The sequence below is a fragment of the Callospermophilus lateralis genome, chromosome 3, assembly GCF_048772815.1.
Source record: "Callospermophilus lateralis isolate mCalLat2 chromosome 3, mCalLat2.hap1, whole genome shotgun sequence".
Lineage (NCBI taxonomy): Eukaryota > Metazoa > Chordata > Mammalia > Rodentia > Sciuridae > Callospermophilus > Callospermophilus lateralis.
The window spans coordinates 125,155,259-125,178,284 of NC_135307.1; the positions used below are offsets into that span (position 1 = coordinate 125,155,259).

General features: G+C 61.4%; 22 non-coding genes across 22 annotated transcripts; all 22 read right to left on the reverse strand.

Annotated features, from left to right (window-relative positions):
- Positions 1-569: 569 nt before the first annotated feature.
- LOC143387021 (small nucleolar RNA SNORD116) lies at positions 570-663 on the reverse strand. The gene has a single exon (XR_013089781.1). It is a non-coding gene; the product is annotated as a small nucleolar RNA SNORD116 (small nucleolar RNA).
- A 951-nt stretch (positions 664-1,614) lies between these two features.
- LOC143386612 (small nucleolar RNA SNORD116) lies at positions 1,615-1,708 on the reverse strand. The gene has a single exon (XR_013155425.1). It is a non-coding gene; the product is annotated as a small nucleolar RNA SNORD116 (small nucleolar RNA).
- A 976-nt stretch (positions 1,709-2,684) lies between these two features.
- On the reverse strand, positions 2,685-2,778 carry LOC143386611 (small nucleolar RNA SNORD116). Its single transcript, XR_013155426.1, has one exon. It is a non-coding gene; the product is annotated as a small nucleolar RNA SNORD116 (small nucleolar RNA).
- Positions 2,779-3,729: 951 nt separating this feature from the next.
- On the reverse strand, positions 3,730-3,823 carry LOC143386615 (small nucleolar RNA SNORD116). Its single transcript, XR_013155427.1, has one exon. It is a non-coding gene; the product is annotated as a small nucleolar RNA SNORD116 (small nucleolar RNA).
- A 976-nt stretch (positions 3,824-4,799) lies between these two features.
- LOC143387024 (small nucleolar RNA SNORD116) lies at positions 4,800-4,893 on the reverse strand. Its single transcript, XR_013089784.1, has one exon. It is a non-coding gene; the product is annotated as a small nucleolar RNA SNORD116 (small nucleolar RNA).
- Positions 4,894-5,844: 951 nt separating this feature from the next.
- Positions 5,845-5,938, reverse strand: LOC143387025 (small nucleolar RNA SNORD116). Its single transcript, XR_013089785.2, has one exon. It is a non-coding gene; the product is annotated as a small nucleolar RNA SNORD116 (small nucleolar RNA).
- A 976-nt stretch (positions 5,939-6,914) lies between these two features.
- On the reverse strand, positions 6,915-7,008 carry LOC143386605 (small nucleolar RNA SNORD116). The gene has a single exon (XR_013089618.1). It is a non-coding gene; the product is annotated as a small nucleolar RNA SNORD116 (small nucleolar RNA).
- A 951-nt stretch (positions 7,009-7,959) lies between these two features.
- LOC143386604 (small nucleolar RNA SNORD116) lies at positions 7,960-8,053 on the reverse strand. Its single transcript, XR_013089617.1, has one exon. It is a non-coding gene; the product is annotated as a small nucleolar RNA SNORD116 (small nucleolar RNA).
- Positions 8,054-9,029: 976 nt separating this feature from the next.
- Positions 9,030-9,123, reverse strand: LOC143386609 (small nucleolar RNA SNORD116). The gene has a single exon (XR_013089622.1). It is a non-coding gene; the product is annotated as a small nucleolar RNA SNORD116 (small nucleolar RNA).
- Positions 9,124-10,074: 951 nt separating this feature from the next.
- LOC143396083 (small nucleolar RNA SNORD116) lies at positions 10,075-10,168 on the reverse strand. The gene has a single exon (XR_013090971.1). It is a non-coding gene; the product is annotated as a small nucleolar RNA SNORD116 (small nucleolar RNA).
- A 976-nt stretch (positions 10,169-11,144) lies between these two features.
- Positions 11,145-11,238, reverse strand: LOC143386601 (small nucleolar RNA SNORD116). Its single transcript, XR_013089614.1, has one exon. It is a non-coding gene; the product is annotated as a small nucleolar RNA SNORD116 (small nucleolar RNA).
- A 951-nt stretch (positions 11,239-12,189) lies between these two features.
- Positions 12,190-12,283, reverse strand: LOC143386600 (small nucleolar RNA SNORD116). Its single transcript, XR_013089613.1, has one exon. It is a non-coding gene; the product is annotated as a small nucleolar RNA SNORD116 (small nucleolar RNA).
- Positions 12,284-13,259: 976 nt separating this feature from the next.
- LOC143396102 (small nucleolar RNA SNORD116) lies at positions 13,260-13,353 on the reverse strand. Its single transcript, XR_013090989.2, has one exon. It is a non-coding gene; the product is annotated as a small nucleolar RNA SNORD116 (small nucleolar RNA).
- A 967-nt stretch (positions 13,354-14,320) lies between these two features.
- On the reverse strand, positions 14,321-14,414 carry LOC143396087 (small nucleolar RNA SNORD116). Its single transcript, XR_013090975.2, has one exon. It is a non-coding gene; the product is annotated as a small nucleolar RNA SNORD116 (small nucleolar RNA).
- Positions 14,415-15,390: 976 nt separating this feature from the next.
- On the reverse strand, positions 15,391-15,484 carry LOC143396088 (small nucleolar RNA SNORD116). Its single transcript, XR_013090976.1, has one exon. It is a non-coding gene; the product is annotated as a small nucleolar RNA SNORD116 (small nucleolar RNA).
- A 951-nt stretch (positions 15,485-16,435) lies between these two features.
- Positions 16,436-16,529, reverse strand: LOC143396089 (small nucleolar RNA SNORD116). The gene has a single exon (XR_013090977.1). It is a non-coding gene; the product is annotated as a small nucleolar RNA SNORD116 (small nucleolar RNA).
- A 976-nt stretch (positions 16,530-17,505) lies between these two features.
- On the reverse strand, positions 17,506-17,599 carry LOC143387038 (small nucleolar RNA SNORD116). The gene has a single exon (XR_013089797.1). It is a non-coding gene; the product is annotated as a small nucleolar RNA SNORD116 (small nucleolar RNA).
- Positions 17,600-18,550: 951 nt separating this feature from the next.
- On the reverse strand, positions 18,551-18,644 carry LOC143387039 (small nucleolar RNA SNORD116). Its single transcript, XR_013089798.1, has one exon. It is a non-coding gene; the product is annotated as a small nucleolar RNA SNORD116 (small nucleolar RNA).
- A 976-nt stretch (positions 18,645-19,620) lies between these two features.
- Positions 19,621-19,714, reverse strand: LOC143386599 (small nucleolar RNA SNORD116). Its single transcript, XR_013089612.1, has one exon. It is a non-coding gene; the product is annotated as a small nucleolar RNA SNORD116 (small nucleolar RNA).
- A 967-nt stretch (positions 19,715-20,681) lies between these two features.
- Positions 20,682-20,775, reverse strand: LOC143386598 (small nucleolar RNA SNORD116). Its single transcript, XR_013089611.2, has one exon. It is a non-coding gene; the product is annotated as a small nucleolar RNA SNORD116 (small nucleolar RNA).
- A 976-nt stretch (positions 20,776-21,751) lies between these two features.
- Positions 21,752-21,845, reverse strand: LOC143386628 (small nucleolar RNA SNORD116). Its single transcript, XR_013089639.2, has one exon. It is a non-coding gene; the product is annotated as a small nucleolar RNA SNORD116 (small nucleolar RNA).
- A 967-nt stretch (positions 21,846-22,812) lies between these two features.
- LOC143386596 (small nucleolar RNA SNORD116) lies at positions 22,813-22,906 on the reverse strand. Its single transcript, XR_013089609.2, has one exon. It is a non-coding gene; the product is annotated as a small nucleolar RNA SNORD116 (small nucleolar RNA).
- Between the last annotated feature and the right edge of the window lie 120 nt (positions 22,907-23,026).

The window sequence follows — 23,026 nt, forward strand, 5'->3', positions numbered from 1 at the left end:
TGTCCTGCATCCCCAATCCACAGAGAGCTAATCCACAATCCCGCACCTGGGGGCTACTTCCACACCCACGGGGAACTTGGGCGCGCCTTCTTGCGAACATAGTTCGCTACAGGCCTCGCTTTCCGCAACTTCGAGGCCTCACCAGGTGTATGCCTGCTGCAATTTTCCACATCCGCCTTGTACCTCTCCTCCCCTCCACCCTCCACACTCCACCCCGCTGCCCGCTGCGAGAATGTCTGCTACACCCTCACCCACTGGTCCTACAAGAAAGGGAGGGCCAGGCCTAGCCCTCTCCAGGCAACTTCATGCCTCCCAGTCATCCCAACCTTTGAAAAGAGGGCGCTTGGACACCTCACACCTGTTGTTCCCCCAGCAGGCCTGGCTCTGCTGAGCGTCTGGTTCGGCTCAGCCGAGAATACCCTGCGGCCACACGCACATGGACGGGGCCACAGCCCAGCTTTCCGCATCGGCCGGGCCTAGGAATTCCCCCATGAGTCGGACAAGTATCGGAAGCCCCGGCAGCTATCCCTGGGCCCTGCCCCCTCGGCCTCTGCCTCTGCCAACGTGCCGGACCTCAGTCACGATGAGCGAGACGGTAGTGGGTTTTCACTCATTTTGTTCAGCTTTTCCAAGGAATGTTATTGGAGGACTCATCATCGATCCAAGCACGCCGGACGCACCAATCGCGTCCACGCCCCGGACCGAGCACATTCAGGGGGCGCGGTATTTCCACACCAGTCCTGCATAGGCTCCGACAAGCGGCTTGGCTCGGTGGAGGTGGACAAACCAAGCTTACCGTCTTCGCCACGCCCCGGCCTGGGTCCCAGTCACGAACACAGGGATGCCAACCAGAAAGCAGGACCCCGCGGCCTCAGCAGAGGTGGGCAGGCTCCAATCAGGCACCAGGCACGCCTCCCTCGCCCGCCACCTCGTCCTGAAGAGTGCACACAAATGACAAGCAACCATGAGAACAAAGGCCCGGTGCCAGGCCTCTCCTCTCCGATGCCAGCTTCCTGTAGGCTGAGTAAAATCCTCAATGCTCAGGATACACTCTCCTGCATCCCCAATGTACTGAGAGCTCATCGAGAATCGCACCTATGGCAGCTACGCCCACACACCCGGAGAACTTGCGCGCGCCCTCCTGGGAAGATACTTGGCTACAGGCCTGGCTTTGCGCACCTTACGGTCATCCCCAGGGGTCTGCCTGCTGCAACATTCCACTTCCGCCTTGTTCCTGTCCTCCACTCCGCCCCGCTGGCCCCTCTGATCACCTATGCTACACCCTAACCCACTGCTCCTATCAGGAATGGGAGGCCCAGGGCTAGGCGACCTCGGGCCTACAGGCAACCTCGTGCCTCCAAGTCTTCCCAACCTTTGAAAAGAGGGCACTTGAACACCTCACGCCTGTGTTTCCCCAGCGGGTCTGGCTGTTTTAAGCACCTGACTCGGCTCAGCCAAGAATCCCCAGCGGCCACACGCACATGGACGGGGCCACAGCCCAGCTGTGGGCATCGGCCTGGCCTAGGAATTCGCCCAGGAGTCGGACACGTATTGGACGACCCGGCAGCTATCCCTGGGCCCTGCCCCCTCGGCCTCTGCCTCTGCCAACGTGCCGGACCTCAGTCACGATGAGCGAGACGGTAGTGGGTTTTCACTCATTTTGTTCAGCTTTTCCAAGGAATGTTATTGGAGGACTCATCATCGATCCAAGCACGCCGGACGCACCGACCGCGTCCACGCCCCTGGCCGGGCCGGGCCGGGGCCCGAACGAGCACAGTCACGGGGACCGTATTTCCACACCAACCCTCGTAGCCTCCGACGACTGGCTTGGCACGGGGGAGGTGGACCAGCCAAGCTTACCGTCTTTGCCACGCTCCGGCCTGGGTCCCAGCCGCGAACACAGGGATGCCACACAAAAAACAGGACCCCACGGCACCAGCAGAGGTGGGCACGCTCCACTCAGCCACCAGGCACGCCTCCCTCGCCCGCCGCCTTGTCCTGAAGAGTGTACACAAATCACAAGCAACCGTGAGAACAATGGCCCGGTGCCAGGCCTCTCCTCTCCGATGCCAGCTTCCCGTCGGCTGAGTACACTCCCCAATGCTCGAGATACACTGTCCTGCATCCCCAATCCACAGAGAGCTAATCCACAATCCCGCACCTGGGGGCTACTTCCACACCCACGGGGAACTTGGGCGCGCCTTCTTGCGAACATAGTTCGCTACAGGCCTCGCTTTCCGCAACTTCGAGGCCTCACCAGGTGTATGCCTGCTGCAATTTTCCACATCCGCCTTGTACCTCTCCTCCCCTCCACCCTCCACACTCCACCCCGCTGCCCGCTGCGAGAATGTCTGCTACACCCTCACCCACTGGTCCTACAAGAAAGGGAGGGCCAGGCCTAGCCCTCTCCAGGCAACTTCATGCCTCCCAGTCATCCCAACCTTTGAAAAGAGGGCGCTTGGACACCTCACACCTGTTGTTCCCCCAGCAGGCCTGGCTCTGCTGAGCGTCTGGTTCGGCTCAGCCGAGAATACCCTGCGGCCACACGCACATGGACGGGGCCACAGCCCAGCTTTCCGCATCGGCCGGGCCTAGGAATTCCCCCATGAGTCGGACAAGTATCGGAAGCCCCGGCAGCTATCCCTGGGCCCTGCCCCCTCGGCCTCTGCCTCTGCCAACGTGCCGGACCTCAGTCACGATGAGCGAGACGGTAGTGGGTTTTCACTCATTTTGTTCAGCTTTTCCAAGGAATGTTATTGGAGGACTCATCATCGATCCAAGCACGCCGGACGCACCAATCGCGTCCACGCCCCGGACCGAGCACATTCAGGGGGCGCGGTATTTCCACACCAGTCCTGCATAGGCTCCGACAAGCGGCTTGGCTCGGTGGAGGTGGACAAACCAAGCTTACCGTCTTCGCCACGCCCCGGCCTGGGTCCCAGTCACGAACACAGGGATGCCAACCAGAAAGCAGGACCCCGCGGCCTCAGCAGAGGTGGGCAGGCTCCAATCAGGCACCAGGCACGCCTCCCTCGCCCGCCACCTCGTCCTGAAGAGTGCACACAAATGACAAGCAACCATGAGAACAAAGGCCCGGTGCCAGGCCTCTCCTCTCCGATGCCAGCTTCCTGTAGGCTGAGTAAAATCCTCAATGCTCAGGATACACTCTCCTGCATCCCCAATGTACTGAGAGCTCATCGAGAATCGCACCTATGGCAGCTACGCCCACACACCCGGAGAACTTGCGCGCGCCCTCCTGGGAAGATACTTGGCTACAGGCCTGGCTTTGCGCACCTTACGGTCATCCCCAGGGGTCTGCCTGCTGCAACATTCCACTTCCGCCTTGTTCCTGTCCTCCACTCCGCCCCGCTGGCCCCTCGGATCACCTATCCTACACCCTAACCCACGGCTCCTATCAGGAATGGGAGGCCCAGGGCTAGTCGACCTCGGGCCTACAGGCAACCTCGTGCCTCCAAGTCTTCCCAACCTTTGAAAAGAGGGCACTTGAACACCTCACGCCTGTGTTTCCCCAGCGGGTCTGGCTGTTTTAAGCACCTGACTCGGCTCAGCCAAGAATCCCCAGCGGCCACACGCACATGGACGGGGCCACAGCCCAGCTGTGGGCATCGGCCTGGCCTAGGAATTCGCCCAGGAGTCGGACACGTATTGGACGACCCGGCAGCTATCCCTGGGCCCTGCCCCCTCGGCCTCTGCCTCTGCCAACGTGCCGGACCTCAGTCACGATGAGCGAGACGGTAGTGGGTTTTCACTCATTTTGTTCAGCTTTTCCAAGGAATGTTATTGGAGGACTCATCATCGATCCAAGCACGCCGGACGCACCGACCGCGTCCACGCCCCTGGCCGGGCCGGGCCGGGGCCCGAACGAGCACAGTCACGGGGACCGTATTTCCACACCAACCCTCGTAGCCTCCGACGACTGGCTTGGCACGGGGGAGGTGGACCAGCCAAGCTTACCGTCTTTGCCACGCTCCGGCCTGGGTCCCAGCCGCGAACACAGGGATGCCACACAAAAAACAGGACCCCACGGCACCAGCAGAGGTGGGCACGCTCCACTCAGCCACCAGGCACGCCTCCCTCGCCCGCCGCCTTGTCCTGAAGAGTGTACACAAATCACAAGCAACCGTGAGAACAATGGCCCGGTGCCAGGCCTCTCCTCTCCGATGCCAGCTTCCCGTCGGCTGAGTACACTCCCCAATGCTCGAGATACACTGTCCTGCATCCCCAATCCACAGAGAGCTAATCCACAATCCCGCACCTGGGGGCTACTTCCACACCCACGGGGAACTTGGGCGCGCCTTCTTGCGAACATAGTTCGCTACAGGCCTCGCTTTCCGCAACTTCGAGGCCTCACCAGGTGTATGCCTGCTGCAATTTTCCACATCCGCCTTGTACCTCTCCTCCCCTCCACCCTCCACACTCCACCCCGCTGCCCGCTGCGAGAATGTCTGCTACACCCTCACCCACTGGTCCTACAAGAAAGGGAGGGCCAGGCCTAGCCCTCTCCAGGCAACTTCATGCCTCCCAGTCATCCCAACCTTTGAAAAGAGGGCGCTTGGACACCTCACACCTGTTGTTCCCCCAGCAGGCCTGGCTCTGCTGAGCGTCTGGTTCGGCTCAGCCGAGAATACCCTGCGGCCACACGCACATGGACGGGGCCACAGCCCAGCTTTCCGCATCGGCCGGGCCTAGGAATTCCCCCATGAGTCGGACAAGTATCGGAAGCCCCGGCAGCTATCCCTGGGCCCTGCCCCCTCGGCCTCTGCCTCTGCCAACGTGCCGGACCTCAGTCACGATGAGCGAGACGGTAGTGGGTTTTCACTCATTTTGTTCAGCTTTTCCAAGGAATGTTATTGGAGGACTCATCATCGATCCAAGCACGCCGGACGCACCAATCGCGTCCACGCCCCGGACCGAGCACATTCAGGGGGCGCGGTATTTCCACACCAGTCCTGCATAGGCTCCGACAAGCGGCTTGGCTCGGTGGAGGTGGACAAACCAAGCTTACCGTCTTCGCCACGCCCCGGCCTGGGTCCCAGTCACGAACACAGGGATGCCAACCAGAAAGCAGGACCCCGCGGCCTCAGCAGAGGTGGGCAGGCTTCAATCAGGCACCAGGCACGCCTCCCTCGCCCGCCACCTCGTCCTGAAGAGTGCACACAAATGACAAGCAACCATGAGAACAAAGGCCCGGTGCCAGGCCTCTCCTCTCCGATGCCAGCTTCCTGTAGGCTGAGTAAAATCCTCAATGCTCAGGATACACTCTCCTGCATCCCCAATGTACTGAGAGCTCATCGAGAATCGCACCTATGGCAGCTACGCCCACACACCCGGAGAACTTGCGCGCGCCCTCCTGGGAAGATACTTGGCTACAGGCCTGGCTTTGCGCACCTTACGGTCATCCCCAGGGGTCTGCCTGCTGCAACATTCCACTTCCGCCTTGTTCCTGTCCTCCACTCCGCCCCGCTGGCCCCTCGGATCACCTATCCTACACCCTAACCCACTGCTCCTATCAGGAATGGGAGGCCCAGGGCTAGTCGACCTCGGGCCTACAGGCAACCTCGTGCCTCCAAGTCTTCCCAAACTTTGAAAAGAGGGCACTTGAACACCTCACGCCTGTGTTTCCCCAGCGGGTCTGGCTGTTTTAAGCACCTGACTCGGCTCAGCCAAGAATCCCCAGCGGCCACACGCACATGGACGGGGCCACAGCCCAGCTGTGGCCATCGGCCTGGCCTAGGAATTCGCCCAGGAGTCGGACACGTATTGGACGACCCGGCAGCTATCCCTGGGCCCTGCCCCCTCGGCCTCTGCCTCTGCCAACGTGCCGGACCTCAGTCACGATGAGCGAGACGGTAGTGGGTTTTCACTCATTTTCTTCAGCTTTTCCAAGGAATGTTATTGGAGGACTCATCATCGATCCAAGCACGCCGGACGCACCGACCGCGTCCACGCCCCTGGCCGGGCCGGGCCGGGGCCCGAACGAGCACAGTCACGGGGACCGTATTTCCACACCAACCCTCGTAGCCTCCGACGACTGGCTTGGCACGGGGGAGGTGGACCAGCCAAGCTTACCGTCTTTGCCACGCTCCGGCCTGGGTCCCAGCCGCGAACACAGGGATGCCACACAAAAAACAGGACCCCACGGCACCAGCAGAGGTGGGCACGCTCCACTCAGCCACCAGGCACGCCTCCCTCGCCCGCCGCCTTGTCCTGAAGAGTGTACACAAATCACAAGCAACCGTGAGAACAATGGCCCGGTGCCAGGCCTCTCCTCTCCGATGCCAGCTTCCCGTCGGCTGAGTACACTCCCCAATGCTCGAGATACACTGTCCTGCATCCCCAATCCACAGAGAGCTAATCCACAATCCCGCACCTGGGGGCTACTTCCACACCCACGGGGAACTTGGGCGCGCCTTCTTGCGAACATAGTTCGCTACAGGCCTCGCTTTCCGCAACTTCGAGGCCTCACCAGGTGTATGCCTGCTGCAATTTTCCACATCCGCCTTGTACCTCTCCTCCCCTCCACCCTCCACACTCCACCCCGCTGCCCGCTGCGAGAATGTCTGCTACACCCTCACCCACTGGTCCTACAAGAAAGGGAGGGCCAGGCCTAGCCCTCTCCAGGCAACTTCATGCCTCCCAGTCATCCCAACCTTTGAAAAGAGGGCGCTTGGACACCTCACACCTGTTGTTCCCCCAGCAGGCCTGGCTCTGCTGAGCGTCTGGTTCGGCTCAGCCGAGAATACCCTGCGGCCACACGCACATGGACGGGGCCACAGCCCAGCTTTCCGCATCGGCCGGGCCTAGGAATTCCCCCATGAGTCGGACAAGTATCGGAAGCCCCGGCAGCTATCCCTGGGCCCTGCCCCCTCGGCCTCTGCCTCTGCCAACGTGCCGGACCTCAGTCACGATGAGCGAGACGGTAGTGGGTTTTCACTCATTTTGTTCAGCTTTTCCAAGGAATGTTATTGGAGGACTCATCATCGATCCAAGCACGCCGGACGCACCAATCGCGTCCCCGCCCCGGACCGAGCACATTCAGGGGGCGCGGTATTTCCACACCAGTCCTGCATAGGCTCCGACAAGCGGCTTGGCTCGGTGGAGGTGGACAAACCAAGCTTACCGTCTTCGCCACGCCCCGGCCTGGGTCCCAGTCACGAACACAGGGATGCCAACCAGAAAGCAGGACCCCGCGGCCTCAGCAGAGGTGGGCAGGCTCCAATCAGGCACCAGGCACGCCTCCCTCGCCCGCCACCTCGTCCTGAAGAGTGCACACAAATGACAAGCAACCATGAGAACAAAGGCCCGGTGCCAGGCCTCTCCTCTCCGATGCCAGCTTCCTGTAGGCTGAGTAAAATCCTCAATGCTCAGGATACACTCTCCTGCATCCCCAATGTACTGAGAGCTCATCGAGAATCGCACCTATGGCAGCTACGCCCACACACCCGGAGAACTTGCGCGCGCCCTCCTGGGAAGATACTTGGCTACAGGCCTGGCTTTGCGCACCTTACGGTCATCCCCAGGGGTCTGCCTGCTGCAACATTCCACTTCCGCCTTGTTCCTGTCCTCCACTCCGCCCCGCTGGCCCCTCGGATCACCTATCCTACACCCTAACCCACGGCTCCTATCAGGAATGGGAGGCCCAGGGCTAGGCGACCTCGGGCCTACAGGCAACCTCGTGCCTCCAAGTCTTCCCAAACTTTGAAAAGAGGGCACTTGAACACCTCACGCCTGTGTTTCCCCAGCGGGTCTGGCTGTTTTAAGCACCTGACTCGGCTCAGCCAAGAATCCCCAGCGGCCACACGCACATGGACGGGGCCACAGCCCAGCTGTGGGCATCGGCCTGGCCTAGGAATTCGCCCAGGAGTCGGACACGTATTGGACGACCCGGCAGCTATCCCTGGGCCCTGCCCCCTCGGCCTCTGCCTCTGCCAACGTGCCGGACCTCAGTCACGATGAGCGAGACGGTAGTGGGTTTTCACTCATTTTGTTCAGCTTTTCCAAGGAATGTTATTGGAGGACTCATCATCGATCCAAGCACGCCGGACGCACCGACCGCGTCCACGCCCCTGGCCGGGCCGGGCCGGGGCCCGAACGAGCACAGTCACGGGGACCGTATTTCCACACCAACCCTCGTAGCCTCCGACGACTGGCTTGGCACGGGGGAGGTGGACCAGCCAAGCTTACCGTCTTTGCCACGCTCCGGCCTGGGTCCCAGCCGCGAACACAGGGATGCCACACAAAAAACAGGACCCCACGGCACCAGCAGAGGTGGGCACGCTCCACTCAGCCACCAGGCACGCCTCCCTCGCCCGCCGCCTTGTCCTGAAGAGTGTACACAAATCACAAGCAACCGTGAGAACAATGGCCCGGTGCCAGGCCTCTCCTCTCCGATGCCAGCTTCCCGTCGGCTGAGTACACTCCCCAATGCTCGAGATACACTGTCCTGCATCCCCAATCCACAGAGAGCTAATCCACAATCCCGCACCTGGGGGCTACTTCCACACCCACGGGGAACTTGGGCGCGCCTTCTTGCGAACATAGTTCGCTACAGGCCTCGCTTTCCGCAACTTCGAGGCCTCACCAGGTGTATGCCTGCTGCAATTTTCCACATCCGCCTTGTACCTCTCCTCCCCTCCACCCTCCACACTCCACCCCGCTGCCCGCTGCGAGAATGTCTGCTACACCCTCACCCACTGGTCCTACAAGAAAGGGAGGGCCAGGCCTAGCCCTCTCCAGGCAACTTCATGCCTCCCAGTCATCCCAACCTTTGAAAAGAGGGCGCTTGGACACCTCACACCTGTTGTTCCCCCAGCAGGCCTGGCTCTGCTGAGCGTCTGGTTCGGCTCAGCCGAGAATACCCTGCGGCCACACGCACATGGACGGGGCCACAGCCCAGCTTTCCGCATCGGCCGGGCCTAGGAATTCCCCCATGAGTCGGACAAGTATCGGAAGCCCCGGCAGCTATCCCTGGGCCCTGCCCCCTCGGCCTCTGCCTCTGCCAACGTGCCGGACCTCAGTCACGATGAGCGAGACGGTAGTGGGTTTTCACTCATTTTGTTCAGCTTTTCCAAGGAATGTTATTGGAGGACTCATCATCGATCCAAGCACGCCGGACGCACCAATCGCGTCCCCGCCCCGGACCGAGCACATTCAGGGGGCGCGGTATTTCCACACCAGTCCTGCATAGGCTCCGACAAGCGGCTTGGCTCGGTGGAGGTGGACAAACCAAGCTTACCGTCTTCGCCACGCCCCGGCCTGGGTCCCAGTCACGAACACAGGGATGCCAACCAGAAAGCAGGACCCCGCGGCCTCAGCAGAGGTGGGCAGGCTCCAATCAGGCACCAGGCACGCCTCCCTCGCCCGCCACCTCGTCCTGAAGAGTGCACACAAATGACAAGCAACCATGAGAACAAAGGCCCGGTGCCAGGCCTCTCCTCTCCGATGCCAGCTTCCTGTAGGCTGAGTAAAATCCTCAATGCTCAGGATACACTCTCCTGCATCCCCAATGTACTGAGAGCTCATCGAGAATCGCACCTATGGCAGCTACGCCCACACACCCGGAGAACTTGCGCGCGCCCTCCTGGGAAGATACTTGGCTACAGGCCTGGCTTTGCGCACCTTACGGTCATCCCCAGGGGTCTGCCTGCTGCAACATTCCACTTCCGCCTTGTTCCTGTCCTCCACTCCGCCCCGCTGGCCCCTCTGATCACCTATGCTACACCCTAACCCACTGCTCCTATCAGGAATGGGAGGCCCAGGGCTAGGCGACCTCGGGCCTACAGGCAACCTCGTGCCTCCAAGTCTTCCCAACCTTTGAAAAGAGGGCACTTGAACACCTCACGCCTGTGTTTCCCCAGCGGGTCTGGCTGTTTTAAGCACCTGACTCGGCTCAGCCAAGAATCCCCAGCGGCCACACGCACATGGACGGGGCCACAGCCCAGCTGTGGGCATCGGCCTGGCCTAGGAATTCGCCCAGGAGTCGGACACGTATTGGACGACCCGGCAGCTATCCCTGGGCCCTGCCCCCTCGGCCTCTGCCTCTGCCAACGTGCCGGACCTCAGTCACGATGAGCGAGACGGTAGTGGGTTTTCACTCATTTTGTTCAGCTTTTCCAAGGAATGTTATTGGAGGACTCATCATCGATCCAAGCACGCCGGACGCACCGACCGCGTCCACGCCCCTGGCCGGGCCGGGCCGGGGCCCGAACGAGCACAGTCACGGGGACCGTATTTCCACACCAACCCTCGTAGCCTCCGACGACTGGCTTGGCACGGGGGAGGTGGACCAGCCAAGCTTACCGTCTTTGCCACGCTCCGGCCTGGGTCCCAGCCGCGAACACAGGGATGCCACACAAAAAACAGGACCCCACGGCACCAGCAGAGGTGGGCACGCTCCACTCAGCCACCAGGCACGCCTCCCTCGCCCGCCGCCTTGTCCTGAAGAGTGTACACAAATCACAAGCAACCGTGAGAACAATGGCCCGGTGCCAGGCCTCTCCTCTCCGATGCCAGCTTCCCGTCGGCTGAGTACACTCCCCAATGCTCGAGATACACTGTCCTGCATCCCCAATCCACAGAGAGCTAATCCACAATCCCGCACCTGGGGGCTACTTCCACACCCACGGGGAACTTGGGCGCGCCTTCTTGCGAACATAGTTCGCTACAGGCCTCGCTTTCCGCAACTTCGAGGCCTCACCAGGTGTATGCCTGCTGCAATTTTCCACATCCGCCTTGTACCTCTCCTCCCCTCCACCCTCCACACTCCACCCCGCTGCCCGCTGCGAGAATGTCTGCTACACCCTCACCCACTGGTCCTACAAGAAAGGGAGGGCCAGGCCTAGCCCTCTCCAGGCAACTTCATGCCTCCCAGTCATCCCAACCTTTGAAAAGAGGGCGCTTGGACACCTCACACCTGTTGTTCCCCCAGCAGGCCTGGCTCTGCTGAGCGTCTGGTTCGGCTCAGCCGAGAATACCCTGCGGCCACACGCACATGGACGGGGCCACAGCCCAGCTTTCCGCATCGGCCGGGCCTAGGAATTCCCCCATGAGTCGGACAAGTATCGGAAGCCCCGGCAGCTATCCCTGGGCCCTGCCCCCTCGGCCTCTGCCTCTGCCAACGTGCCGGACCTCAGTCACGATGAGCGAGACGGTAGTGGGTTTTCACTCATTTTGTTCAGCTTTTCCAAGGAATGTTATTGGAGGACTCATCATCGATCCAAGCACGCCGGACGCACCAATCGCGTCCCCGCCCCGGACCGAGCACATTCAGGGGGCGCGGTATTTCCACACCAGTCCTGCATAGGCTCCGACAAGCGGCTTGGCTCGGTGGAGGTGGACAAACCAAGCTTACCGTCTTCGCCACGCCCCGGCCTGGGTCCCAGTCACGAACACAGGGATGCCAACCAGAAAGCAGGACCCCGCGGCCTCAGCAGAGGTGGGCAGGCTCCAATCAGGCACCAGGCACGCCTCCCTCGCCCGCCACCTCGTCCTGAAGAGTGCACACAAATGACAAGCAACCATGAGAACAAAGGCCCGGTGCCAGGCCTCTCCTCTCCGATGCCAGCTTCCTGTAGGCTGAGTAAAATCCTCAATGCTCAGGATACACTCTCCTGCATCCCCAATGTACTGAGAGCTCATCGAGAATCGCACCTATGGCAGCTACGCCCACACACCCGGAGAACTTGCGCGCGCCCTCCTGGGAAGATACTTGGCTACAGGCCTGGCTTTGCGCACCTTACGGTCATCCCCAGGGGTCTGCCTGCTGCAACATTCCACTTCCGCCTTGTTCCTGTCCTCCACTCCGCCCCGCTGGCCCCTCGGATCACCTATACTACACCCTAACCCACTGCTCCTATCAGGAATGGGAGGCCCAGGGCTAGTCGACCTCGGGCCTACAGGCAACCTCGTGCCTCCAAGTCTTCCCAAACTTTGAAAAGAGGGCACTTGAACACCTCACGCCTGTGTTTCCCCAGCGGGTCTGGCTGTTTTAAGCACCTGACTCGGCTCAGCCAAGAATCCCCAGCGGCCACACGCACATGGACGGGGCCACAGCCCAGCTGTGGGCATCGGCCTGGCCTAGGAATTCGCCCAGGAGTCGGACACGTATTGGACGACCCGGCAGCTATCCCTGGGCCCTGCCCCCTCGGCCTCTGCCTCTGCCAACGTGCCGGACCTCAGTCACGATGAGCGAGACGGTAGTGGGTTTTCACTCATTTTGTTCAGCTTTTCCAAGGAATGTTATTGGAGGACTCATCATCGATCCAAGCACGCCGGACGCACCGACCGCGTCCACGCCCCTGGCCGGGCCGGGCCGGGGCCCGAACGAGCACAGTCACGGGGACCGTATTTCCACACCAACCCTCGTAGCCTCCGACGACTGGCTTGGCACGGGGGAGGTGGACCAGCCAAGCTTACCGTCTTTGCCACGCTCCGGCCTGGGTCCCAGCCGCGAACACAGGGATGCCACACAAAAAACAGGACCCCACGGCACCAGCAGAGGTGGGCACGCTCCACTCAGCCACCAGGCACGCCTCCCTCGCCCGCCGCCTTGTCCTGAAGAGTGTACACAAATCACAAGCAACCGTGAGAACAATGGCCCGGTGCCAGGCCTCTCCTCTCCGATGCCAGCTTCCCGTCGGCTGAGTACACTCCCCAATGCTCGAGATACACTGTCCTGCATCCCCCATCCACAGAGAGCTAATCCACAATCCCGCACCTGGGGGCTACTTCCACACCCACGGGGAACTTGGGCGCGCCTTCTTGCGAACATAGTTCGCTACAGGCCTCGCTTTCCGCAACTTCGAGGCCTCACCAGGTGTATGCCTGCTGCAATTTTCCACATCCGCCTTGTACCTCTCCTCCCCTCCACCCTCCACACTCCACCCCGCTGCCCGCTGCGAGAATGTCTGCTACACCCTCACCCACTGGTCCTACAAGAAAGGGAGGGCCAGGCCTAGCCCTCTCCAGGCAACTTCATGCCTCCCAGTCATCCCAACCTTTGAAAAGAGGGCGCTTGGACACCTCACACCTGTTGTTCCCCCAGCAGGCCTGGCTCTGCTGAGCGTCTGGTTCGGCTCAGCCGAGAATACCCTGCGGGAACACGCACATGGACGGGGCCACAGCCCAGCTTTCCGCATCGGCCGGGCCTAGGAATTCCCCCATGAGTCGGACAAGTATCGGAAGCCCCGGCAGCTATCCCTGGGCCCTGCCCCCTCGGCCTCTGCCTCTGCCAACGTGCCGGACCTCAGTCACGATGAGCGAGACGGTAGTGGGTTTTCACTCATTTTGTTCAGCTTTTCCAAGGAATGTTATTGGAGGACTCATCATCGATCCAAGCACGCCGGACGCACCAATCGCGTCCACGCCCCGGACCGGGCCGGGGCCCGACAGAGCACATTCAGGGGGCGCGGTATTTCCACACCAGTCCTGCATAGGCTCCGACAAGCGGCTTGGCTCGGTGGAGGTGGACAAACCAAGCTTACCGTCTTCGCCACGCCCCGGCCTGGGTCCCAGTCACGAACACAGGGATGCCAACCAGAAAGCAGGACCCCGCGGCCTCAGCAGAGGTGGGCAGGCTCCAATCAGGCACCAGGCACGCCTCCCTCGCCCGCCACCTCGTCCTGAAGAGTGCACACAAATGACAAGCAACCATGAGAACAAAGGCCCGGTGCCAGGCCTCTCCTCTCCGATGCCAGCTTCCTGTAGGCTGAGTAAAATCCTCAATGCTCAGGATACACTCTCCTGCATCCCCAATGTACTGAGAGCTCATCGAGAATCGCACCTATGGCAGCTACGCCCACACACCCGGAGAACTTGCGCGCGCCCTCCTGGGAAGATACTTGGCTACAGGCCTGGCTTTGCGCACCTTACGGTCATCCCCAGGGGTCTGCCTGCTGCAACATTCCACTTCCGCCTTGTTCCTGTCCTCCACTCCGCCCCGCTGGCCCCTCGGATCACCTATGCTACACCCTAACCCACTGCTCCTATCAGGAATGGGAGGCCCAGGGCTAGGCGACCTCGGGCCTACAGGCAACCTCGTGCCTCCAAGTCTTCCCAACCTTTGAAAAGAGGGCACTTGAACACCTCACGCCTGTGTTTCCCCAGCGGGTCTGGCTGTTTTAAGCACCTGACTCGGCTCAGCCAAGAATCCCCAGCGGCCACACGCACATGGACGGGGCCACAGCCCAGCTGTGGGCATCGGCCTGGCCTAGGAATTCGCCCAGGAGTCGGACACGTATTGGACGACCCGGCAGCTATCCCTGGGCCCTGCCCCCTCGGCCTCTGCCTCTGCCAACGTGCCGGACCACAGTCACGATGAGCGAGACGGTAGTGGGTTTTCACTCATTTTGTCCAGCTTTTCCAAGGAATGTTATTGGAGGACTCATCATCGATCCAAGCACGCCGGACGCACCGACCGCGTCCACGCCCCTGGCCGGGCCGGGCCGGGGCCCGAACGAGCACAGTCACGGGGACCGTATTTCCACACCAACCCTCGTAGCCTCCGACGACTGGCTTGGCACGGGGGAGGTGGACCAGCCAAGCTTACCGTCTTTGCCACGCTCCGGCCTGGGTCCCAGCCGCGAACACAGGGATGCCACACAAAAAACAGGACCCCACGGCACCAGCAGAGGTGGGCACGCTCCACTCAGCCACCAGGCACGCCTCCCTTGCCCGCCGCCTTGTCCTGAAGAGTGTACACAAATCACAAGCAACCGTGAGAACAATGGCCCGGTGCCAGGCCTCTCCTCTCCGATGCCAGCTTCCCGTCGGCTGAGTACACTCCCCAATGCTCGAGATACACTGTCCTGCATCCCCCATCCACAGAGAGCTAATCCACAATCCCGCACCTGGGGGCTACTTCCACACCCACGGGGAACTTGGGCGCGCCTTCTTGCGAACATAGTTCGCTACAGGCCTCGCTTTCCGCAACTTCGAGGCCTCACCAGGTGTATGCCTGCTGCAATTTTCCACATCCGCCTTGTACCTCTCCTCCCCTCCACCCTCCACACTCCACCCCGCTGCCCGCTGCGAGAATGTCTGCTACACCCTCACCCACTGGTCCTACAAGAAAGGGAGGGCCAGGCCTAGCCCTCTCCAGGCAACTTCATGCCTCCCAGTCATCCCAACCTTTGAAAAGAGGGCGCTTGGACACCTCACACCTGTTGTTCCCCCAGCAGGCCTGGCTCTGCTGAGCGTCTGGTTCGGCTCAGCCGAGAATACCCTGCGGCCACACGCACATGGACGGGGCCACAGCCCAGCTTTCCGCATCGGCCGGGCCTAGGAATTCCCCCATGAGTCGGACAAGTATCGGAAGCCCCGGCAGCTATCCCTGGGCCCTGCCCCCTCGGCCTCTGCCTCTGCCAACGTGCCGGACCTCAGTCACGATGAGCGAGACGGTAGTGGGTTTTCACTCATTTTGTTCAGCTTTTCCAAGGAATGTTATTGGAGGACTCATCATCGATCCAAGCACGCCGGACGCACCAATCGCGTCCACGCCCCGGACCGAGCACATTCAGGGGGCGCGGTATTTCCACACCAGTCCTGCATAGGCTCCGACAAGCGGCTTGGCTCGGTGGAGGTGGACAAACCAAGCTTACCGTCTTCGCCACGCCCCGGCCTGGGTCCCAGTCACGAACACAGGGATGCCAACCAGAAAGCAGGACCCCGCGGCCTCAGCAGAGGTGGGCAGGCTCCAATCAGGCACCAGGCACGCCTCCCTCGCCCGCCACCTCGTCCTGAAGAGTGCACACAAATGACAAGCAACCATGAGAACAAAGGCCCGGTGCCAGGCCTCTCCTCTCCGATGCCAGCTTCCTGTAGGCTGAGTAAAATCCTCAATGCTCAGGATACACTCTCCTGCATCCCCAATGTACTGAGAGCTCATCGAGAATCGCACCTATGGCAGCTACGCCCACACACCCGGAGAACTTGCGCGCGCCCTCCTGGGAAGATACTTGGCTACAGGCCTGGCTTTGCGCACCTTACGGTCATCCCCAGGGGTCTGCCTGCTGCAACATTCCACTTCCGCCTTGTTCCTGTCCTCCACTCCGCCCCGCTGGCCCCTCGGATCACCTATGCTACACCCTAACCCACTGCTCCTATCAGGAATGGGAGGCCCAGGGCTAGGCGACCTCGGGCCTACAGGCAACCTCGTGCCTCCAAGTCTTCCCAACCTTTGAAAAGAGGGCACTTGAACACCTCACGCCTGTGTTTCCCCAGCGGGTCTGGCTGTTTTAAGCACCTGACTCGGCTCAGCCAAGAATCCCCAGCGGCCACACGCACATGGACGGGGCCACAGCCCAGCTGTGGGCATCGGCCTGGCCTAGGAATTCGCCCAGGAGTCGGACACGTATTGGACGACCCGGCAGCTATCCCTGGGCCCTGCCCCCTCGGCCTCTGCCTCTGCCAACGTGCCGGACCTCAGTCACGATGAGCGAGACGGTAGTGGGTTTTCACTCATTTTGTTCAGCTTTTCCAAGGAATGTTATTGGAGGACTCATCATCGATCCAAGCACGCCGGACGCACCGACCGCGTCCACGCCCCTGGCCGGGCCGGGCCGGGGCCCGAACGAGCACAGTCACGGGGACCGTATTTCCACACCAACCCTCGTAGCCTCCGACGACTGGCTTGGCACGGGGGAGGTGGACCATCCAAGCTTACCGTCTTTGCCACGCTCCGGCCTGGGTCCCAGCCGCGAACACAGGGATGCCACACAAAAAACAGGACCCCACGGCACCAGCAGAGGTGGGCACGCTCCACTCAGCCACCAGGCACGCCTCCCTCGCCCGCCGCCTTGTCCTGAAGAGTGTACACAAATCACAAGCAACCGTGAGAACAATGGCCCGGTGCCAGGCCTCTCCTCTCCGATGCCAGCTTCCCGTCGGCTGAGTACACTCCCCAATGCTCGAGATACACTGTCCTGCATCCCCCATCCACAGAGAGCTAATCCACAATCCCGCACCTGGGGGCTACTTCCACACCCACGGGGAACTTGGGCGCGCCTTCTTGCGAACATAGTTCGCTACAGGCCTCGCTTTCCGCAACTTCGAGGCCTCACCAGGTGTATGCCTGCTGCAATTTTCCACATCCGCCTTGTACCTCTCCTCCCCTCCACCCTCCACACTCCACCCCGCTGCCCGCTGCGAGAATGTCTGCTACACCCTCACCCACTGGTCCTACAAGAAAGGGAGGGCCAGGCCTAGCCCTCTCCAGGCAACTTCATGCCTCCCAGTCATCCCAACCTTTGAAAAGAGGGCGCTTGGACACCTCACACCTGTTGTTCCCCCAGCAGGCCTGGCTCTGCTGAGCGTCTGGTTCGGCTCAGCCGAGAATACCCTGCGGCCACACGCACATGGACGGGGCCACAGCCCAGCTTTCCGCATCGGCCGGGCCTAGGAATTCCCCCATGAGTCGGACAAGTATCGGAAGCCCCGGCAGCTATCCCTGGGCCCTGCCCCCTCGGCCTCTGCCTCTGCCAACGTGCCGGACCTCAGTCACGATGAGCGAGACGGTAGTGGGTTTTCACTCATTTTGTTCAGCTTTTCCAAGGAATGTTATTGGAGGACTCATCATCGATCCAAGCACGCCGGATGCACCAATCGCGTCCACGCCCCGGACCGAGCACATTCAGGGGGCGCGGTATTTCCACACCAGTCCTGCATAGGCTCCGACAAGCGGCTTGGCTCGGTGGAGGTGGACAAACCAAGCTTACCGTCTTCGCCACGCCCCGGCCTGGGTCCCAGTCACGAACACAGGGATGCCAACCAGAAAGCAGGACCCCGCGGCCTCAGCAGAGGTGGGCAGGCTCCAATCAGGCACCAGGCACGCCTCCCTCGCCCGCCACCTCGTCCTGAAGAGTGCACACAAATGACAAGCAACCATGAGAACAAAGGCCCGGTGCCAGGCCTCTCCTCTCCGATGCCAGCTTCCTGTAGGCTGAGTAAAATCCTCAATGCTCAGGATACACTCTCCTGCATCCCCAATGTACTGAGAGCTCATCGAGAATCGCACCTATGGCAGCTACGCCCACACACCCGGAGAACTTGCGCGCGCCCTCCTGGGAAGATACTTGGCTACAGGCCTGGCTTTGCGCACCTTACGGTCATCCCCAGGGGTCTGCCTGCTGCAACATTCCACTTCCGCCTTGTTCCTGTCCTCCACTCCGCCCCGCTGGCCCCTCGGATCACCTATGCTACACCCTAACCCACTGCTCCTATCAGGAATGGGAGGCCCAGGGCTAGGCGACCTCGGGCCTACAGGCAACCTCGTGCCTCCAAGTCTTCCCAACCTTTGAAAAGAGGGCACTTGAACACCTCACGCCTGTGTTTCCCCAGCGGGTCTGGCTGTTTTAAGCACCTGACTCGGCTCAGCCAAGAATCCCCAGCGGCCACACGCACATGGACGGGGCCACAGCCCAGCTGTGGGCATCGGCCTGGCCTAGGAATTCGCCCAGGAGTCGGACACGTATTGGACGACCCGGCAGCTATCCCTGGGCCCTGCCCCCTCGGCCTCTGCCTCTGCCAACGTGCCGGACCTCAGTCACGATGAGCGAGACGGTAGTGGGTTTTCACTCATTTTGTTCAGCTTTTCCAAGGAATGTTATTGGAGGACTCATCATCGATCCAAGCACGCCGGACGCACCGACCGCGTCCACGCCCCTGGCCGGGCCGGGCCGGGGCCCGAACGAGCACAGTCACGGGGACCGTATTTCCACACCAACCCTCGTAGCCTCCGACGACTGGCTTGGCACGGGGGAGGTGGACCAGCCAAGCTTACCGTCTTTGCCACGCTCCGGCCTGGGTCCCAGCCGCGAACACAGGGATGCCACACAAAAAACAGGACCCCACGGCACCAGCAGAGGTGGGCACGCTCCACTCAGCCACCAGGCACGCCTCCCTCGCCCGCCGCCTTGTCCTGAAGAGTGTACACAAATCACAAGCAACCGTGAGAACAATGGCCCGGTGCCAGGCCTCTCCTCTCCGATGCCAGCTTCCCGTCGGCTGAGTACACTCCCCAATGCTCGAGATACACTGTCCTGCATCCCCCATCCACAGAGAGCTAATCCACAATCCCGCACCTGGGGGCTACTTCCACACCCACGGGGAACTTGGGCGCGCCTTCTTGCGAACATAGTTCGCTACAGGCCTCGCTTTCCGCAACTTCGAGGCCTCACCAGGTGTATGCCTGCTGCAATTTTCCACATCCGCCTTGTACCTCTCCTCCCCTCCACCCTCCACACTCCACCCCGCTGCCCGCTGCGAGAATGTCTGCTACACCCTCACCCACTGGTCCTACAAGAAAGGGAGGGCCAGGCCTAGCCCTCTCCAGGCAACTTCATGCCTCCCAGTCATCCCAACCTTTGAAAAGAGGGCGCTTGGACACCTCACACCTGTTGTTCCCCCAGCAGGCCTGGCTCTGCTGAGCGTCTGGTTCGGCTCAGCCGAGAATACCCTGCGGCCACACGCACATGGACGGGGCCACAGCCCAGCTTTCCGCATCGGCCGGGCCTAGGAATTCCCCCATGAGTCGGACAAGTATCGGAAGCCCCGGCAGCTATCCCTGGGCCCTGCCCCCTCGGCCTCTGCCTCTGCCAACGTGCCGGACCTCAGTCACGATGAGCGAGACGGTAGTGGGTTTTCACTCATTTTGTTCAGCTTTTCCAAGGAATGTTATTGGAGGACTCATCATCGATCCAAGCACGCCGGACGCACCAATCGCGTCCACGCCCCGGACCGGGCCGGGGCCCGACAGAGCACATTCAGGGGGCGCGGTATTTCCACACCAGTCCTGCATAGGCTCCGACAAGCGGCTTGGCTCGGTGGAGGTGGACAAACCAAGCTTACCGTCTTCGCCACGCCCCGGCCTGGGTCCCAGTCACGAACACAGGGATGCCAACCAGAAAGCAGGACCCCGCGGCCTCAGCAGAGGTGGGCAGGCTCCAATCAGGCACCAGGCACGCCTCCCTCGCCCGCCACCTCGTCCTGAAGAGTGCACACAAATGACAAGCAACCATGAGAACAAAGGCCCGGTGCCAGGCCTCTCCTCTCCGATGCCAGCTTCCTGTAGGCTGAGTAAAATCCTCAATGCTCAGGATACACTCTCCTGCATCCCCAATGTACTGAGAGCTCATCGAGAATCGCACCTATGGCAGCTACGCCCACACACCCGGAGAACTTGCGCGCGCCCTCCTGGGAAGATACTTGGCTACAGGCCTGGCTTTGCGCACCTTACGGTCATCCCCAGGGGTCTGCCTGCTGCAACATTCCACTTCCGCCTTGTTCCTGTCCTCCACTCCGCCCCGCTGGCCCCTCGGATCACCTATGCTACACCCTAACCCACTGCTCCTATCAGGAATGGGAGGCCCAGGGCTAGGCGACCTCGGGCCTACAGGCAACCTCGTGCCTCCAAGTCTTCCCAACCTTTGAAAAGAGGGCACTTGAACACCTCACGCCTGTGTTTCCCCAGCGGGTCTGGCTGTTTTAAGCACCTGACTCGGCTCAGCCAAGAATCCCCAGCGGCCACACGCACATGGACGGGGCCACAGCCCAGCTGTGGGCATCGGCCTGGCCTAGGAATTCGCCCAGGAGTCGGACACGTATTGGACGACCCGGCAGCTATCCCTGGGCCCTGCCCCCTCGGCCTCTGCCTCTGCCAACGTGCCGGACCACAGTCACGATGAGCGAGACGGTAGTGGGTTTTCACTCATTTTGTCCAGCTTTTCCAAGGAATGTTATTGGAGGACTCATCATCGATCCAAGCACGCCGGACGCACCGACCGCGTCCACGCCCCTGGCCGGGCCGGGCCGGGGCCCGAACGAGCACAGTCACGGGGACCGTATTTCCACACCAACCCTCGTAGCCTCCGACGACTGGCTTGGCACGGGGGAGGTGGACCAGCCAAGCTTACCGTCTTTGCCACGCTCCGGCCTGGGTCCCAGCCGCGAACACAGGGATGCCACACAAAAAACAGGACCCCACGGCACCAGCAGAGGTGGGCACGCTCCACTCAGCCACCAGGCACGCCTCCCTCGCCCGCCGCCTTGTCCTGAAGAGTGTACACAAATCACAAGCAACCGTGAGAACAATGGCCCGGTGCCAGGCCTCTCCTCTCCGATGCCAGCTTCCCGTCGGCTGAGTACACTCCCCAATGCTCGAGATACACTGTCCTGCATCCCCCATCCACAGAGAGCTAATCCACAATCCCGCACCTGGGGGCTACTTCCACACCCACGGGGAACTTGGGCGCGCCTTCTTGCGAACATAGTTCGCTACAGGCCTCGCTTTCCGCAACTTCGAGGCCTCACCAGGTGTATGCCTGCTGCAATTTTCCACATCCGCCTTGTACCTCTCCTCCCCTCCACCCTCCACACTCCACCCCGCTGCCCGCTGCGAGAATGTCTGCTACACCCTCACCCACTGGTCCTACAAGAAAGGGAGGGCCAGGCCTAGCCCTCTCCAGGCAACTTCATGCCTCCCAGTCATCCCAACCTTTGAAAAGAGGGCGCTTGGACACCTCACACCTGTTGTTCCCCCAGCAGGCCTGGCTCTGCTGAGCGTCTGGTTCGGCTCAGCCGAGAATACCCTGCGGCCACACGCACATGGACGGGGCCACAGCCCAGCTTTCCGCATCGGCCGGGCCTAGGAATTCCCCCATGAGTCGGACAAGTATCGGAAGCCCCGGCAGCTATCCCTGGGCCCTGCCCCCTCGGCCTCTGCCTCTGCCAACGTGCCGGACCTCAGTCACGATGAGCGAGACGGTAGTGGGTTTTCACTCATTTTGTTCAGCTTTTCCAAGGAATGTTATTGGAGGACTCATCATCGATCCAAGCACGCCGGACGCACCAATCGCGTCCACGCCCCGGACCGGGCCGGGGCCCGACAGAGCACATTCAGGGGGCGCGGTATTTCCACACCAGTCCTGCATAGGCTCCGACAAGCGGCTTGGCTCGGTGGAGGTGGACAAACCAAGCTTACCGTCTTCGCCACGCCCCGGCCTGGGTCCCAGTCACGAACACAGGGATGCCAACCAGAAAGCAGGACCCCGCGGCCTCAGCAGAGGTGGGCAGGCTCCAATCAGGCACCAGGCACGCCTCCCTCGCCCGCCACCTCGTCCTGAAGAGTGCACACAAATGACAAGCAACCATGAGAACAAAGGCCCGGTGCCAGGCCTCTCCTCTCCGATGCCAGCTTCCTGTAGGCTGAGTAAAATCCTCAATGCTCAGGATACACTCTCCTGCATCCCCAATGTACTGAGAGCTCATCGAGAATCGCACCTATGGCAGCTACGCCCACACACCCGGAGAACTTGCGCGCGCCCTCCTGGGAAGATACTTGGCTACAGGCCTGGCTTTGCGCACCTTACGGTCATCCCCAGGGGTCTGCCTGCTGCAACATTCCACTTCCGCCTTGTTCCTGTCCTCCACTCCGCCCCGCTGGCCCCTCGGATCACCTATGCTACACCCTAACCCACTGCTCCTATCAGGAATGGGAGGCCCAGGGCTAGGCGACCTCGGGCCTACAGGCAACCTCGTGCCTCCAAGTCTTCCCAACCTTTGAAAAGAGGGCACTTGAACACCTCACGCCTGTGTTTCCCCAGCGGGTCTGGCTGTTTTAAGCACCTGACTCGGCTCAGCCAAGAATCCCCAGCGGCCACACGCACATGGACGGGGCCACAGCCCAGCTGTGGGCATCGGCCTGGCCTAGGAATTCGCCCAGGAGTCGGACACGTATTGGACGACCCGGCAGCTATCCCTGGGCCCTGCCCCCTCGGCCTCTGCCTCTGCCAACGTGCCGGACCACAGTCACGATGAGCGAGACGGTAGTGGGTTTTCACTCATTTTGTCCAGCTTTTCCAAGGAATGTTATTGGAGGACTCATCATCGATCCAAGCACGCCGGACGCACCGACCGCGTCCACGCCCCTGGCCGGGCCGGGCCGGGGCCCGAACGAGCACAGTCACGGGGACCGTATTTCCACACCAACCCTCGTAGCCTCCGACGACTGGCT